This window comes from Pongo pygmaeus, chromosome 10 (assembly GCF_028885625.2).
Source record: "Pongo pygmaeus isolate AG05252 chromosome 10, NHGRI_mPonPyg2-v2.0_pri, whole genome shotgun sequence".
Taxonomy (NCBI): domain Eukaryota; kingdom Metazoa; phylum Chordata; class Mammalia; order Primates; family Hominidae; genus Pongo; species Pongo pygmaeus.
This window is the reverse complement of record NC_072383.2, coordinates 23,719,074-23,737,855: the sequence shown is the minus strand read 5'-3', so window position 1 is coordinate 23,737,855 and position 18,782 is coordinate 23,719,074. Positions and strand designations below refer to the sequence as shown.

The 18,782-nt window shown below is 39.6% G+C and overlaps 1 long non-coding RNA gene across 1 annotated transcript in view; it reads right to left on the bottom strand.

The window, feature by feature from the left end:
* LOC134740362 (uncharacterized) overlaps positions 1 to 18,152 on the bottom strand; it is a 51,017-nt gene extending 32,865 nt beyond the window's left edge. The window contains exon 1 of the long non-coding RNA XR_010127775.1: positions 17,914 to 18,152. This is a non-coding gene — a long non-coding RNA (uncharacterized LOC134740362). The remainder of the gene's footprint in view (positions 1 to 17,913) is intronic.
* Positions 18,153 to 18,782: the final 630 nt, after the last annotated feature.

Sequence of the window (18,782 nt, the reverse complement as noted above, 5' to 3'; positions counted from 1 at the left end):
TGCAGTGAGCCGAGATCACGCCATTGCACTCCAGCCTGGGCAACAGAGCGAAACTCCGTCTCAAAAACAAAAAGTGTGGTAACTGGAAAAGAAAAACCAACAACTACTATTATTTACAGACTATATGGCTGTATATATAGAAAACTAGAAAGAATATATAATTTTGGAACCATAAAACCTTTTAAATAGCCTGGTATAAATTATTGGTGTGAAGATCAATATTAAAAAGCCAACTGCATTTTTTTTTATTTTTTTAAGTTTTTAAAAAAACTTTTATTTTAGGTTCAGGGCTACATGAGCGGGTTTCTTGTATAGACAAACTTGTGTCATGGGGGTTTGGTGTACCAATTATTTTATTACACAGGTAAGAAGTACAATTATAGTTTTATATACCAGAAATAGACCTATAGAATGTATAAATTTTAGGGCCAGGTGTGGTGACTTATGTGTGTAATCCCAGCACTCTAGGAGGCCGAGGTAGGCAGATCAGTTGAGGCCAGGAGTTCAAAACCAGCCTGGCCAACATGGTGAAACACTGTCTCTACTAAAAATATAAAAATTAGACAGGTGCGCTGGCATACTGCTGTAGTCCCAGCTGTTCAGGAGGCTGAGGCATGATAATTGCTTGAGCCTGGGAGGTGGAGTTTGCAGGGAGCTGAGATCACACTACTGCACTCCAGCCTGGATAATAGACTATGACTCCATCTCAAAAATATAATATGTAAATAACATTTTAAATTACCACCTAAAATCCAACAATAAAAGAAAGTTGTGTGAATAAACTTAACAAAAGCTTTCCAAGATTTCTATTAAGAAAAACATAATACCTTACTGGAAGGTATGAAAGATAATTTACATAAATTAGAGACATACCATGTTCATGAATTATATGAATGGGTATGTATTATAACAATGTCAATTACCCCTAATTATTCTATACATTCAATTTAATTTCAGTCACGGTCCAATATGGTTTTTAAGGGACATTAAAAGCTAATTTTAAAAGATCTCATGTAGAATTAATGCACAGATAGAAAGATGGATAGTTATGTGACAAGGAAAAGTAATAAAATGTTAATTATAGAATCTAGGTGGTGGGTTCATGAGTGTTTGTTTACTGTAAAATCCTTTTAACTCTACTTTTGGACTTTTAATAACAAAATGTTTTGGTGGGGGGGAAATCATTTGGAAAAGCCAATAGCTAAGAAAAGCCCAGATGCTCCTAAAAAGGAAGTACAAAGTGCTTTACCACATGGGAAAACTTTGAGTGAAAGTTATTAAGACAGTGTGGTATTGGTGAGAGAACAGACAACTGAATCAACAGAATATGATACAGACCAGGCATCTATGAAAACCTAATTTATATCAGATCCGACATTAGAGATCACTGGAAAAAGGATAGACTATTCAGTAAATGGTGTGAGGAAAACTGGTTATCCATATGGAAAAGAAAACATTGAAGACAAAACTTTAAAACTTTCAAGAAAAAGATAAGAGAATGTCTTTTAAATATCTTTATAAAATAGAAAGTTTTTTAATAGCAGAAAGGTATAACTCATAAAGGAAAAGACTGATCAATTTTATTACATTAAAATTTAAAACTGCTATTCAACAAAAGATGGCATCAAGAGAGTAAAAGATTATCTCACAATCTGAAAAGAGTTATTTTCAACTCATATAACTGAAAACTGATTAATATCCTTATTTTATAAAGTACTCTTATAAATCCTTGAGAAAAAGACAAACAACCCTACAGCAAAAAATGGGCAAGTGCAGAAGGATGAAAGGATGAAAAATCTAAAAAGCCTATCCAGGAGGAAAGAAATACACAAACTCCTTTAGGAAAATTAACATTTTTAGTAGCCCTCAACCTTAAAAGAATCAAGCTAAAACAAAAGTGGCACGTGCTTATGATATACTGTGGTAAATTTGCAAATCTCCAATAAATTATAATCTAGAAGCTTACAAGCCACACAGGACTTCATGAAGACTTATTTATTACTCTACCAAAAAAACAGTATGAATTATGGCTAAGTATGCCTTTCTGTCCTTGGAAAGACAAGAAGGGAGACAAAATCCTAACCAAACATCCTTTTTTTTTCCCTCCTCTCCTTTCTTCTTTCCTTCCTTCCTTCCTTCATCCCTCTGCTCCTTCCTGTTCATTTTCCTTCTCTCCTCCTTCTATCCTTTCTCTCTGTCCTTCCGTACTAGTTTTCTAATACTGCATAACAAATTACAAAAAACTTATCTGGGTGCAGTGGTGCACTTCTTTAGTTCCAGCTACTCAGAAGGCTGATGTGGGAGGATCATTAGAGCCCAGGAGTTTGAGGCCAGCCTGGGCAACATAGCAAGACTCTTCCCTAAAAACACAACAACAACAAAAACCCTTAACAATACAAAACAAAATTAGTATTTCACAATGTCCGTGAGTCAGGAGGCCAGTAACAAATTAACTGGCTCCTCTGTTCAGAGTCTCACCAAGCTGAAAGTAAGCGGTCAGCCAGTGCTCTGATCTCATCTGTGACCCAGAGTTCCCTTCCCAACTTATTCAGATTGTTGCCAGAATTTAGTTCCTTTCATCGATAGGACTAAGGGTCCAATATGCTTGCTAGGTGTTGGCTAGGAGTAACTCTCAGCTCCTAGAGGCTGCCCTCAGGTCCTAACCCTCCTACAAGGTACAGCTTACTTCCTCAAAGACAGCAGGAGAATCTCTTTCATGCTTCAAATCTCTCTAACTTCATTTAAGAGCTCACCTGATTAGGTCAGGCCCTCCTAGGATATCCCTTTTGATTAACACACATTCCACTAGACTAGAGACCTTAATTAAGCCAGAAACCACAACTTACTTAAAATGCCTGCAGCATAAAGTGACAGGTGGCCATAAGTAGGAGAAAGCTAGAGAAATAAAGGCCGAATCACAGAGGACTTTACAAACCACATATGGAATGTGACCTTCATCCCAGCAACAGTTAGAAACCAATGAAGGGCTGGAAGGTTTTTAAGAACAAAAATGTCAGAATCAAATGGTCAGATCTGCACTTTAGAAAGGTGGCTCTAGGGGGCCGTAAGAAGGAGAAAGAGGGAGGTTCCACTTGAACATGTATTTGTGGGATGGAAGGGGAGCGTGCGACAAAAATAACTCTAGAAGCTGCCCTCAAGATACTATGCCATGCACTTAGAAATTATTTAATTTGAAAAACAATTGCTGGGAATCCATTCTATACCCAGAGACAAAGCTTATAACCAGAAAAATACTCATATGCCTGATTTCTTCTAACATGCCACAAAAGTACATGCATAAGCTTTTGAAAAAGTAGTTGAGAGAGGGCAAAGGTCAAAATGCAGAAGGGAATGAAATTTAGGGGAGAAGATTAGCACACCAAAATGTATACTGTATTTTCACTTATGGTTTCCACTTATGATAAAATATTCTTAAATTTTTTTGAAGTCAAAGGGGTACAAGAGACTTGGTCAGTTACAAAGACATTGGGTCCACAGGATAAAATTGTTTAGGGGAAGAACCAACATTCCAGAGAGTGAGACTCAGCAAAACTTTTCACATGGATCATCTGCATTATTTTAAGTAGTAAACTAAGAGCCAGAAGAGGTTAAAATGAGGGAGTGAACCATGCGCAGCAGAGTTTGCAGAAAAAGGTCTCCTGATGAAGGGAAGACAGACTATAGCTCTGCAGAGAGGAGGGGCAAATCCTAGTAATGAATTTATCTCTATGCACGGCGTTCAATTCTTTCTCATTTGATTTGTCAAAGGCCTTAGAGGTTATCTTGTGATTGGAGAGCCCCGCATGTATAATAAATTGCTAACTTCATCTCTTGACCGACTTGTAAATCTTGAATCTTTTCAGGGATTAACTACTTGCTAAATTCATTTATCAAAATTAAAACTAGGTTTTCAGAATGCTACCCTCCAAATCCCAAGAAACTAGGAAAGATTAACCTTTTGCAGAGCCTTCCAGACTGCCCACCAGTGGATGACATCAACACAAGTGATTAATAGCAGGTATCTAAGGTCTGGGGGAGATGCTGACAGACATTGCCCCGACATGATGGCATAAGTCAGCTACTAATCAACCTAAGAAAACACACACCCTGATACTCTTCATACTAATGAAGCATTTCCAATTAATATTTAGAACATCCATAGGAATTCTGTTTTGCACTAGAACCAGAGGTTTTAACAAGTGTATCAGACCTCCTGAATGTTGTAAAACAGAATTCATTAACTCAGTCATTTTTAGTCATTCTAGAAGCATCAGGAGCAGCGGCAGAATTAAACCACAAATCCAGAGTTGTAGCTATTCCGTGATGTTGTTCTGAAAACAGAGCTTTCGCTAACAATTTTTATACCAGGGATCCTTGCACCATTTGAGCCATATACAACCTATGTGCTCATCATAAAGAAGCGCACCCCTCTCTGTTGTCTTTCTCCCTTATCTATTTACAGCCTGTGGCGTCATCTTGAGGCCTTAGAAGCATTTCATCCAAATACCCACATTCACACAAAATGTTCCAACACCTTCCCAGTACAATCCTTGACATTTTCTCTTCCCTCCCTGAGTGGCACATGCTGTGAACCTTCTCCTTCTTGCATCTGAAATGGCAGCTGGGCTAGTTAATGGTCCCCTCAGAGCCTCTACCTCCATTACTCCTCTAAAACAAACTCTTTGCCCCAGTTCATAACAGCCATGATGATGCCCTAAAGAAAGTGACACTGAGACTTTGACTCCCACTAAAGGGTACAGGTTAGACCCAGATGGAGGTATAAAATGGCATGAGGGCCAGGCATGGTGACTCACGCCTGTAATCCCAGAACTTTGGGAGGCTGAGGCGGGCAGAGCACCTGAGGTCAGGAGTTCAAGACCATCCTGGCTAATATGGTGGTCTCTACTAAAAATACAAAAATTAGCTGGGCATGGTGGTGCATGTCTGTAATCCCAGCTACTTGGGAGGCTGAGGCAGGAGAATCGCTTGAACCCTGGTTCAAGGTGGAGGTTGCAGTGAGCTGAGATTGTGCCATTGCATTCCAGCCTGGGTGACAAGAGCGAAACTCCATCTCAAAAAATAAAAAATAAAAATAAAATAAAAAATAAAAATAAAAAATAAAATATAAATAAAATAAATAAAATAAATAAAAAATAAATAAATAAAAATAAAAAAGAGATCATGCCATTGCATTCCAGCCTGGGTGACAAGAGCGAAACTCCATCTCAAAAAATAAAATAAAAAATAAAATAAAATAAAATGGCCCATGCCATTTTATTTAATACAATATCAAAGTATTCCCAGGTTCCCTTAACTGTACTTCATGGAATTACTCCCTCTGAATTTTCTAAACCAGTGGTGAGCAATCTTTTCTTTTTCCCTTGGGGACTACTAGCTTACAGGATAATCATTTAAGGGGATCATAAGAAAACAGGTCATACTAATTCCATTCATTTTATAAGTATCTGGTAAAGCCAGGATTACTGAGCATTTACGGCTACCATGCACCGTGTGAAGCAATTTATATACATTATTTCTACCAGTCTTTACAACAATTCTCTGAGATATGTTCAATTACCAACATCCATTTAAACATGAGGAGACTGAGGCACTACAGTGTAAGTAAACTGCCTAAAGCTAGCGAGTGCCAAGAGCGGGTCAGACCCTGGGCTGCCTGGCCCCAAAGCCTGGGCTGTCCTCACTGATGACTGCCTTCTCTTTCACCAACGGTGAAGCCTACGGTAAGCCCTGGAGTCACGTGGATGATGAGTCACATGGATGCATAAGACAATATTTCTGCTCCACCACCACCTGGGGCTTATATTCCAATAAAAACAGGTTAAAACCTATTACAGAACTAAGAACAGAGTCATATCCAGCATGGAGGATGCAGATATGAACTCAGCCTAGAAGACTGAAGAAATATTCCCCAAAGGAGTGACCTTCAAGCCGTGAACGTGATAAGAGAGTACTCAAAGAGGAACAGGCGCCGTACTTAAAGTACACTGTTAGAAAAGGGCACGTGCTAGGAAAGGCAAGAAGCTTGACCTGACTGTAACAGTGGCAATAGAGGCAGGAAGAGGAAAGGGAGGAAGAGGAGGAGAGTGACAGGCAATGGAAAAGGTTAGATTAGGCCCTAGTGGCAATGCTTAAGAGTCTAGATATTATTTTTCAGGTAAGGGCAACCATTGTTTCTGAGCAAAAGCATTGCATTATGAAGCCTGACTTTTGGGGTTTTTTAAAGGAATACTAACCAAGTAGAAGTGTGGTAGAGAGAAAGGCCAGAAGCAGAGGCACCTGTTTGGAGTCCAGGACAACAGTGAAAGCAGGTGGAAAGGAAACACCAGACAAGATGCATGTCAAAGTGTCTCCAATGGACTTATCACCATATTTTACACCAGGTATTTATTTAGTGATTTGTTTACTTTCTGTCTCCCACAAAATTATATGTTCCATGACAGTAGGGATTTTTGCTGAATTCTTAGTGCTGAGGACACTGCCTTACAGACCCTCCATAAATGAAGTAAACTAAAAGGAGTTTAGGGGTTGGTTGGATTTAATACATGAGAGAGTGAAGTAACTGACAGATTACTATTTCTAGCCTGGGAAACTGGATGGATCATGACAGAGATCAAGAATACAAGACAGAAAGGTTTTGAAGTATCTACAGGATTCCAGATTGACATATGCGGAAAGCTGTTTGAAGTTTGGGACTGGAGCACAAGAGAAAGGTGGAGACTGGTTTCAGAGATTTGGGGATCATCAGCACAGAGTTAGAGATGGTGCTGAAGCTATGGAAGCAGAAAAAAACCAGACAGAGCCCAACAGGAGAACAGGGGAGAGGAGTAGAAAAACTATGAGCAAACACAACATTTATGAGATAGGAGAAGCCAGCAAAAGAAACAAGGAAGAAACAATGAGAAAGATAAAAGAACTGGGAGAGAAGGGTGTTCCTGAAAACACCAGAGGAAAGCATCCTGAAAAGTAGAACCCAGTGCATTTGGGGACAATCAGATGTGCTATTGACTATACATAGGTAAAAGAAAAAGAAGATAGAAAATAGACCATCTGTATTTAGAAACCAGATGATCATTACAATCTTTATAGAGGACATTGTGGGGCATGGAGGGGAGGACCGAATGTGAATTGTTGAAAGTTACAGAGAAGGCAGGAATAGGGCTACCATCAGCTCACTAACCCATTTGTGCAAATTAGAGAAAAACACTCCTTCCTGGCAGAGGCACAAAGGCACAGAGACTGACAGGTGGAGCACTCCCTCCTCTTGAGCTGAGTTCCTTTGTGCAGAGTGTAGCCTGCCCAACATCATGCAGTGGCCCTTTCTAGGATCTTGACAAGGAATTCGTGTAAAATAGTGAGACCAGAATGCCAGGACCAGTGAAGAAGTCAATCTGAGATAATGAGAACAAATGGAGTATGGTGCAGGAGGAGACAGAAAAATATAATGCACCTCAGTTTAAAAAGCATGGTAAATGTTTGAAATAGAAAAATATAAAATTTATTAGAGGCAAGAAAAATGATGATCTAACCCATATTGATAGTTCACCTGAGGCTAAATACTAGTGCCACAAATTGTACAGGTACATAATTTTTTTTTTTCTGCAACGTTCAGAAGCCCAGCAACAAGAACAAAGAAAGCAAGTTGTTAGCTTCATCTTAAGTTTTTTTGGAAAATTAAAAAATGCTTCACTACCCATTTTAAAAGTTGACAGCAATCAGAAAAATCCAGACAGAAGGAAACTACAGAAAAATAACTGTTCCCTCAACAAATAAATTGCAAGATGAAAAAAAGAGACAGAAAGTGGAAACCTGTAGAATAAAAAATATTAAGAGAAAAACCAACCAACCACAAATTGAACTTTATTTGAATGCTGATTCCTATGGACACATTATAAAATTATTTTTAATTGACATTAAGGGGCAGTTGGAAATTGGAACATTAACTGGATTTTGTGATACTAAGAAATTGTTACTAGTTTTAGGAGCAATACTGGCATCATGGATAGGTTCAAGAGTCCTCACGAATGATAGACATATACAGATATATTTACAGATGGACTTTTACTGAACTGGAACTTGCTTTCAAATAAAATAGGAAGCAGGAAAGTGAGTGGAATACAGGTGAAATAAGAGGGGCCATGAACTTATGACCTTGAATCTGGATGATTGACCTATGGTGAAGGCTGTGATTGGTTCCTATGATAGGTTCATAAGATTTATTATACTTTTCTATGCACTTTCATATAGGTTTTAATTTTTCTGTAATAAATTCTGTTTAATGCAGTGACAAAACTAAATTCTATTCAGTGAATAATGGAAAAATTCCAGTAGTTCTAGTGATGGCCAGTTAAGGAGATAACATGCAAAGTGACAGAGAGAAAAAATTTCAAAAGAGGGATAAATTAGAAAAAGCAGAAAAATGTAAAAGACAAAACACAGAGAGATAAAGGCATAAACATGAACAGAAAAAGAGGGCACTATCAGAGTGAAAGCAACACGAATTTAAAGACTCAAAAACAGACGTGAAATTACATTACCACCTTGTGGTCTTTTAGGATATTGCCCCTAAGTACTCAAACAATGATGTTTGTTCACACCTGTAGGCATTTGTGGGGGTATCGTCCCTATGCTTGAACCAGGTGTAATTTAGTTAAAGGCCATATCTAAGCTTCAGATTGGAGATTTCTCATTTGTGATATAAACTTTTTTGACTCTTCTAATATTTTCAGACTCTACCCCCACTTGTTACAAGGTCTCGATATTTCTATGCTTCATTGTCCCAAATTTCTCCCTTTATACATTCAGGGTTAGCTTCCAATTTGGTATTTCAAGACTTAACAAATTCTTATTCACCTTGTGCAAATACTTAATGATTTCTTTTTTTTTTTTTTTTTTTTTTTTTTTGAGATGGGGTCTTGCTCTGTCAGCAGGCTGGAGTGCAGTGGCATGATCTCCGCTCGCTGCAACCTCCACCTCCCAGGTTCAAGCAATTCTCCTGCCTCAGCCTCCCAAGCAGCTAGGACTACAGGTGCCCACCACCACGCGGTGGGTCACACCTCTAATCCCAGCACTTTGGGAGGCCGAGGCAGGCGGATCATGAGGTCACGAGATCGAGACCATCCTGGTCAACATGGCGAAACCCTGTCTCTACTAAAAATACTTAATAATTTCTTGCCTTTGGTTTTATAGTATTTTTTTTTCGAGATGAAGTCTTGCTCTGTCGCCCTTTACCATTATATCTCCTGCCTGACTGATCTTCTAATAATTTCTCTTATATTTTTGAGCATTCTACTCACCTTTCTCGTACCTTCTCAACGCCATAGCAGTTACTTTTCTTACAGCATGTGACAAAGCAGCATAATATATTCCTATAATGTGGCACCATAAGACAGGAAAGTTTTGTACTGTCGAACCAAAAGGAATCTATGGCTGTAATGGCCCCGCTATTCAGCCAGATGACCCAAGCCAGGGCATTGTATCTCTTATACTCAACAGTCCAAGTAGCCCAAATGCTGTTACCATTCTCCCGTATTATCTTTTAAATTCACCCTCCTGTCCTCTCCTCCTGTGTGAGCCCTTGCAGTCCTCATCTCTGGCATGGATTGACGCACTAGACTCCTAGCTAGCCCCCCTACTTCCAATCCAGAGCCCCTCCAACTGACCCTCCACACTGCACCAGTGACTTCTCCAAAATGCACATGGGATCATGTGACTTTCCGCTTAATATCTTCCAGCACTTCTTAACACCCACAAGAAAAGAATACTAAATGCTAACAGCCAACTTCTTAATAATACAACTCCGGCTGCTTTCTAGGATCATTCACTGCTCTTCCCCCAACTTACAAAGGCTGCTGCAGTGAAACCAGGCCTTGCTGTTCCCAACTAGGTCACCGCATACTCCATACTTCCTTGCGTTGGTACAAGCTGTATCCCTGCCTGAAAACCCACTTTTATGCCTGGTTAACTCCTAATCTTGATTAGTCTTAACTCAGACTTAACACTCATGACTCGGCTCACTCCCCGACAGAGCATTCCCACAGCATTCCCACACTATTACACTTAACTCCCTGTATTGTAATGATGCATTTACTGGTCTCTATAATCCCCTACCCCCAGCTCCCCAAAACTCCAACGCAGGGTAGAGACTGAACTGTGCCGTATTTATTTCAGTAGTCCCAGAACCAAGCACAGTGCCCAGTAAGGCACGGGTATATAAGGAAGATTAGCTGCCTTCTACTCTGCAGCTGTTTGTAGGAATTTGATCTCCACAAGACACAGGTGGCCAGAGCTTTAATGAAGAAAAGGTGATACCTTACCGGGCGTGGTGGCTCACGCCTGTAATCCCAATACTTTGAGAGGCCTAGGCAGGCAGATCAACATGAGATCAGGAGTTTGAGACCAGCCTGGCTAACATGGTAAAACCCCATCTCTACTAAAAATACAAAAAATTAGTTGGGTGTGGTGGCACACACCTATAATCCCAGCTACTAGGGAGGCTGAGGCACAAGAATTGCTTGAGCCTGGGAGGCAGGGGTTACAGTGAGCCAAGATTGTGCCACTGCACTCCAGTCTGGGTGAAAGAGCAAGACTCTGTCTCCAAATAAAAGAAGGAGATACCATTTGTGGCTTAGCACACTGGGCAGGTATTTTTTAATGATGTTTAGCTACTGTTAGCAAGGGTTCTCAAAGTTCAGGTAAGAGTAAAAATTTAAGTCTTTCAGAAGTAAGTACAACAAAATATATCAAAAATATGCATATCATTTGACCCATAATTACACTTGTAGGAAGTGAAATTGACAATGGGCACGAAGATTTAAATATAGTACTGTTTTTCACAGCAGTGTTAATATGATGAAAAAAAAAAGAAAACTAAAAAGCTAAAATGTCCAGAATAGGCACGTACCAAAATTAATCATGGTATAACATAATAAAACTCAGGCAGCTATTAAAAATGAAATGAACATTTTTCTGAAAAGCAAAAAAAAAGTTGTTATAAAACAACTGTGGTCAGTTTTTTAGTGAGCATCTGTATGTGCATGTCAGTTCATTTCTGTCATGGCCTAATGCAATAGACTTATGTACGTACATGACATTCATACACAGATAGCCAGCATAATGAAAGGCTGGAAAATACTTATACCAAAATGAAAATAGGGTTATAAATAATTTAATTTTTGGTTTCTCTGTAGTTTCTGATTTTTCTCCAGTGAACAAGTATCACTTTTGTAATAATAAGGGGGAGAGGGAGGTAATAAAGGTTACATTTTTAAGAGAAGAGGAAGAAGAAAAGAAAGGAGGCTGCTAAGTCCCTAAGGCCATCAAGCAAAGAGACTATAGGAAGCGCACCTGAATTTAAAAAAGCATCTGAATCTTAACAGAAAGACCTACGGAGTTTTACAGAAGGTTAAGCCAATTGGTTATATGTGCCTTAGTGTCAAGTCCTCAAATCAATATGTACTTGAGGTCAATGTCAGTGAATGGAAATTATTTGGAGAGGAGGGAGGTGGGGGGAAGAGGTGATATCTGTCAATATTATGGGTCAGACTATTCACATAACCCTTTTTCCTTTCATTGCCCCGCCCCACCCCACCACTAGACCTCCATTCTTACTACAGGGACTTGGAGAATACTAAAGACTTCCCTTCTTCATGGAGAAAAGAAAGATATCTGTGGAAGCAGCACAAGCAGAATATCTATGCCATACGCCCACCCCTCTATCTGGATCTACATCTCCAGCCTTGGACTTCCCCTTTCCTAACTAAAGGACAGATTAATTCTTTCCAAGTGTTTAGAAGTTTGCGTTTAGATTTCATCAAAAATTTTCCACTGATTGATTTACAAATTAAATATTTAACACAAAGAACCTCTGGTCTCATTAGACTAAATATGAAATAGTTGTGTGGAGAATTATTTTGTTCAGACCAAAAAAAATCACTAAAACCATAATAGATGAAAGCTGCAGATAAACAAATGGAGATACCAAGAGTACACTGAGTTTTCATGAACTTCAGCTATGATGTTGAAAAGGGTGCAGGTAATGGAAAATATTTATTGTTATCATGTTCATTTTAAGAAGAGACATTTGCATTTCCTGTCTTATGGGGAACACTATTAAGAGGAAAATAATTGAACAAAGAAGAGAGGACACAAAGGAAGTCACTAGTATTGAATGGGATAAAGAGCATTTTTACTTCTGAGGTTGAAGAAAAGTAAACGAGGAGGATCCATAATATTTTTAGTTTTGAGGATGGAATGCAGTGGGACATTTTAATTGACTGTTTGTGAAATTAGAGGCAAGATCAAATGCTAGGGAAAGAGGGGTACAAGGGTCAGACAGTGATTTTAGAAGTATCACGTTTTTGGGAAAAACGCAGCAGATAATGTCTTCTTGGGAAATATGTGTTGTCCCAGGTGATATTCTCTGGGAAGCAGAGACTGAAAAGGAGTAGAGAGTACAAAAGTTCATCAGGGAAGTAACACCTATGAAAGAGGAATCGTGTCTTATGAGGGGCTCAGTTTGCTTTCTATTGTTAGCTGGTCAGAGCTTCAGAGGCAGCAGATGAGGCTTGGTAGGTAGGAACTCAAACAGAGCCTACAAAGAGACTCCATCCCTGCTAACGTGACCACTCCATTCATGTGCTCACCATGTTAGCCCTAGGGTGGCCACTGATGAAAACTGGCTAATGTTAAACGGCCAAGCTGCTTTGTCTACTTAGTTGTTTAGTGGCTCGCCCATGGTGGATTCCATGTTTGGGGCATGTTAGTGTATGACCGAAAGATCCTTAAACTTTGTGCCTACTCTGATATGTCTAACTATGTCTCTCTCCCAGATCTTGTCACTAGTCTTCACATCTTCTTTCCTTCCGTCTCTGACCAGCTCATCATTGCCCATGAGTCCTTGCATAGCATAACCTCCTTCCATACAAACTGGATAGCCTAATAAACCACCCAAAACTCTGTCCACTAGGAATCTTTTCCTTCACTACTGTCTTTCAAGACCATCCTGAGTGAAGCAGTAATTCAGCTGCTTTCCACATCCAGCTTACACTCGTATGAAGCCACCTGTTTATAAAGCAAGCCCAGGCTTTCTCCTTTACCTTCAGCTGGTCACGTAAGACCTCCCATATATAAAATTGGGGAGGGGTGATGGTGCCAATATGATGAACAGCATAGCGGGATGGGTTAACCACCCATTCAACCTGCTTTTTTCTTCTGTCCTGTTCATGTCTAGTCCCCAATTTCCTATTTTAAATTTAAAATGAATTGCCACTGGGCCCATCTGAGTTTTTAATCTGGTAGGACCAACAGAATCCAGATCATGATGGCCAGCCCAAAATGCATAATAACTGGGGGCCCATAATCAAGTGCTCCATCTCTTGATTATTTGGGGTCCAGTAGCACACCAACAGCTATTTTTCAGAAGGCAATTAATTCTATGCAGCAGATGGCAAGACTACTCCAAAACCTAAGGGGCCTGATTTGACATTCCTCCACTGGGAGAAATTCCGTATTACATCTTTTTCCACCATTGACATCTCCAACATCATAGGGTCTACCAACCATATAGTTTAAGTGGCCAGGCTACTTTCACCATAGGCTTCACTTGTTGAAAAGATCTTATCAGCTCCAAGCCCCACTCAAATCTGACAGTCTTCCATATCATCAACAACATGGGGTGAAACAGTATTCCTAGGTGTAGGATATGTTGCTTCTGCAATTCAAAGAGATTTCCTAGGCACTATGATTTCTTCTTTGTAGGCAAAGATGCACAATAAAACATTTTGTCTTTTACTTTGGAGGGGGTGTCCCAACATGATCTTTACCACTGAATCCCTAATTATCTTAAGTCGCAGGTCCCTAAATCTTCTTAAGGATTATCACATATGTGTTTTGCCAAGGCCTCTAGCATGTTAGCTACCTCTTGTTCATCCTGCCTGATCAGCAGGATGTCACTGATGTAATGGATTGGTATAATGATTTCTGGGGTATCCAGATGTTCTAGATCTATTTGGACTATATTATGGCACATCATGATGATGTTAACAAAGCCTTGGCATATGGTTGACTCCCCATGCAGTTTAGTGGGTCAAAAGGGAGAAATGAGAACCAGAACTCACGAGGGTCTTGGTCTAGTCTTGGGGCATCCCACCTGGATGGCAGTCCCAATCTCAGCTGGTCACAGTACCACAAAGAGACTTTTAAAATTACCAAGATGGTACAGCAAAGCATGGGGACCACTGCAGGGGCTCTATGTGCTCACATCTAATGATGATAACTGTCTCCATAATTCTCAACTGGTCAAGCTCCCTCGGCTGTTACTTCAAGCTTGTTGATTGTGTTGATAATCATGACCCCTTATTTCTGGCAGTTAAGCACCACCATCTGGCCTCTATGCTTCAGAGCACTACCATTTCCAATGCTACCCATGAGAAACGTTCTGTGATAGCCTCTCCTACCTATAGCACTGGCTTACAGAGAACTGTCACTGAACCTCCTGGCTGGTGGCTCTTTCATCAGCTTATTCCTGATGGCCATGGTGAATGATGTGTCCTCTGTGCCTCCCTATAAAAACATAACCTTCTGATGTGTCTTCTGGCCTTATATATACAATATTATATGTCCAGTCTGTCCACTGTTCTCAATCCTTTACTGTAATATCTTTTACTAATGTATGTCATGGCAATTCGGGAATTTCAGCTTCATTCATGTGGGCCATCATTTTTTGCCCTTGTAGCAAGTTTGCATCATCCCCTGAAGCCCTTACCAGAATGTTACATTGCATATCCCAAGAGAGTACCATCAAGTCAATAAATTCATTGTAAGTTACCAAAGAGACCAGCTCTGTTATTTAGTTTTCAATTGTTTGCTAATTGACCTCAGCTTTTCTTTATCCACCTACAGATTATCAATGCAATTTATAACAACAATTCAATTATCTTTATATTTATCATTCCCCTTATTCATTTCAAATTCCTGAATAATCACACTACACCAATGGATTTCAATCCACTAGCACACCATCCTAGTTCATCATTAGTGAAAGTAGGTCACGTGTTGCTTAACCATGCGGATATGTACTGAGAAATGCGTTGTTAGGCAATCTCATCATTGTGCGCACATCATAAAGTGTAACTACAGAAACCTAGATGATACAGCCTACTACACACCTAGGCTATGTGGTACAGCCTATTGCTCTTAGATTACAAACATGTACAGCAGGTTACTATACTGAATACTGTAGACAATTGGAACACAGTGGTATCTGTGTATATAAATATACCTAAACATTAAAAACCTACAGTAAATATATGGTACAAAAGATACAAAGTAATACACCTGTATAAGGTACTTTCCATGAATGGAGGTTTCAGGACTGAAGTCGTTCTGGGTGTCAGTGAATGAGTGGTGAGTGAATATGAAGGCCTACGACATTACTGTATACTGCTGTAGACTTTATAAACACTGTAGAGTTAGGCTACACTAAATGTATTTTAAAATAGTTTTCTTTCTTCATCCACAAATTAACTTTAGCCTAGTGTAACTTTTTTACCGAATAAACTTTTTGACTCTTTTATAATACTTAAAACACAATCATATTGTATAACTGTACACAAATATTTTTCTTTATATCCTTATTCTATATGCTTTTTACTATTTAAAAATTTTTTTAAAACTTGTTAAAAACTAAAACACAAACACACACATTAGCCTAGGCCTACACAGGGTCAAGATTATCCAGACTAAGCCATATGAATTTTGCAGCTCCATTATAATCTTATGGGACCACCATTATATACGTTGTCCATCATTAACCAAAACATTGTTATGTGGTACATTCCTTATGAAATAACAGATATATTTAGTAACATTATACAATGATAATAAAAAATTATATCCCAGTAAAATTATAACTTATGTCCAATAGGAGATATATGATGAGGACATACATTATTGTTTGTGGTGTCAAAAAGTTACAGGCAACCTGAGTGTCCATCACTGGGAGAAAGGATAGGTGAAATGTTTTCGATGGAAACTAAATGGTTGTGCAGCTAACAGAAACAACACCTTAGAAATACATATTCACAGAGCTACAAAAATTAATCTTGAAAATATAGTGCTTGGTGAAAAAAGTGAGAATAAGAATGCAATGACTAAACTAATGTTATGTGAATTTAAATGGTCATAAAACTATACACATATTGTAAAACTGCATTCAAATTTAAAAATATATACAATAAAATGGCTGCTTATTAGGAGCAGTGGAATAAGAGTGGAAGGCATGGGTAAAAGGGAAATGAATTAATAAATTAGACAGCAAACTGACTAGAAGTGCTTTGCAAGGACAAACAATGTTAACATGGCTTTAACAGAAGAGTATGATTAACTCAGCTCTCTATTCCTGAAGTCAATTGCTCTTAAAGGTGCAGTCTACAATGGAGACTCTGGAATTGGGGAGCATTGTAGTGCCCAACCTGGTTTTTACTAACTCTGTTTTTAGACTCTCCCTTTCCTTTAATCACCTAGCCTTGTTTCCACCTGAATTGACTCTCCCTTAGCTAACAGAGCCAGACAGACTCCATCTTGGCTCTTTCACTGGCAGCCCCTTCCTCAAGGACTTAACTTGTGCAAGCTGACTCCCAGCACATCCAAGAATGCAATTAACTGATAAGATACTGTGGCAAGCTATATCCACAGTTCCCAGGAATTCGTCCAATTGATAACGCCCAAAGCCCTGGGTCTATCACCTTGTAATAGTCTTAAAGCCCCTTCACCTGGAACTGTTTACTTTCCTGTAACCATTTATCCTTTTAACTTTTTGACTACTTTACTTCTGTAAAATTGTTTCAACTAGACTCCCCCACCTCCTTCCTAAACCAAAGTATAAAAGTTAATCAAGCCCCTTCCTCGGGGCCGAGAGAATTTTGAGCGTTAGCCGTCTCTCGGTCGCCAGCTAATAAAGGACTCTTAATTCTTCTCAAAGTGTGGCATTTTTCTAACTCGCTCGGGTACAACAGCATCAACCAGCAAAATTGTCACGGGGCAGGGCCAGCCCCAGAGGCAGGAGTGGTTGGATATATCCAAGTCTAAGAATTGGCTGGATATTGGTGAGAGAAAAATGGTGATGGCCAGTAGTTAAAGACGCTGGCAGGAGGACCTGAGGTGACTTGCCAGAGTCTAGCCTAGATAATAATAGGCCAAAAGGGGGATTATTTGGACAGAAATGAATGCGGTCCAAAGTCTGGAGGTTTTACCAGGTAAAAGAAAAGGTGAAGTGAAAGGAAAAAAAAAATGAAAAAAGCTGGATGAATAGAAAAGCATAGCCAAAGATCGATATCAGTTTTTACATTTCAGTGGTGATGCATTTTTTCAGGTGAGGAGTTAGGCACAGATTATGACTATCCACATGGGATGTTGATATAAAATGGAAATGAATAATACTAAAATTTGAAGAGGCCCAGGCGCTTTCAGCCTGAGTTGCTAGAAAGGGTCATTCTCAAGTAAGCTGCCTGTGGTGATAGCAGCAGTGGGAGATTGGGATTCAGAGATACTAAAGCTCTTCATGAGGAAGAAAGAGCGACCAGAATAGGAAATGACCAATAGGAAAGACAAGTCGGGTGTGACATAGCCATGTCTCATGAACTTCGCATAGGGCAAGTGTTTGTTGGCAAGAGATAGCAGTGGGAGGCTAAGAAAATATCCACAAGCCTCTGAGCCCTAGATAAATGATTAATGAAAGAATGAACAGCCTTTGGGGACTACGACTAAGTGGTATCCTCAAGAGAAACACTGTTCTCAGCTAAAGCAAGAAAGAAAGGGAAGTACTTTGTAAAATATTTTTATACTGCATCCCTAAACACCACCCTCAACATACACACATTTCCCTCAGGTACTTACAATAGAGAAGTCCAAAAACAGTCCACATAGCTACCACCTCTGCTCAGGCTGCCATAACGAAATACCATGGGCTGGGTGGCTTCCACAACACAAATGTATTTTCTTACAGTTCTGGAGCCCAGGAGTCCATGATCAAGATGCCAGCCAATTTGGTTTCTGGTGAGGGCTCTCTTCCTGGCTTGTAACAACTACCTTCCTGTTGTATAGTCACATGGTCTTCCCTCAGTGGGGAACCTTGTAGGTGAAGCTCTCAGGTGTCTCTTTTTATACAGACGCTAATCCTATCAGGGCGAAGCTCTCAGGTGTCTCTTTTTATACAGACGCTGATCCTATCAGGGCGAAGCTCTCAGGTGTCTCTTTTTATACAGACGCTAATCCTATCAGGGCCCCACCCTTAGGACCTCATCCAACCTTAATTGCTTCCTAAGAGGCCCCCATCTCCAAGTACAGCCACAAGGAGGTTAGGGCTTCAACATTTGAACTTAGAGGGGGGACACAAACATTCAGTCCATTTTACCATCAAAAAGCTAAGTGAAAATGACCCTTACTCAGGAAAAGCCTATATAAGATTTCAGAGAGAAAAAACTACAGGAAATAAAATTCAAAGCCTGAGACCTCCAAAGTTCTTTCCCTAAGGTAGGCAGTGTTCCGACACAGCAGAGCCACAGGGACAGTCAGCTCCTGTATCTTCTGAGTGAGTTGAAATTTTAAGTAGGGTGCGCAAAGGGAAAGAAGTGATATACCACAGTAATAGAAAAATATTAGAAGATCTCAATTTCTATATTAAAAATTTTTAGAAGTATTTTTGTCAGAGGTGTTTGAACCAGAGTGACTCCATCTTGAATAGGGGCTGGGTAAAACAAGGCTGA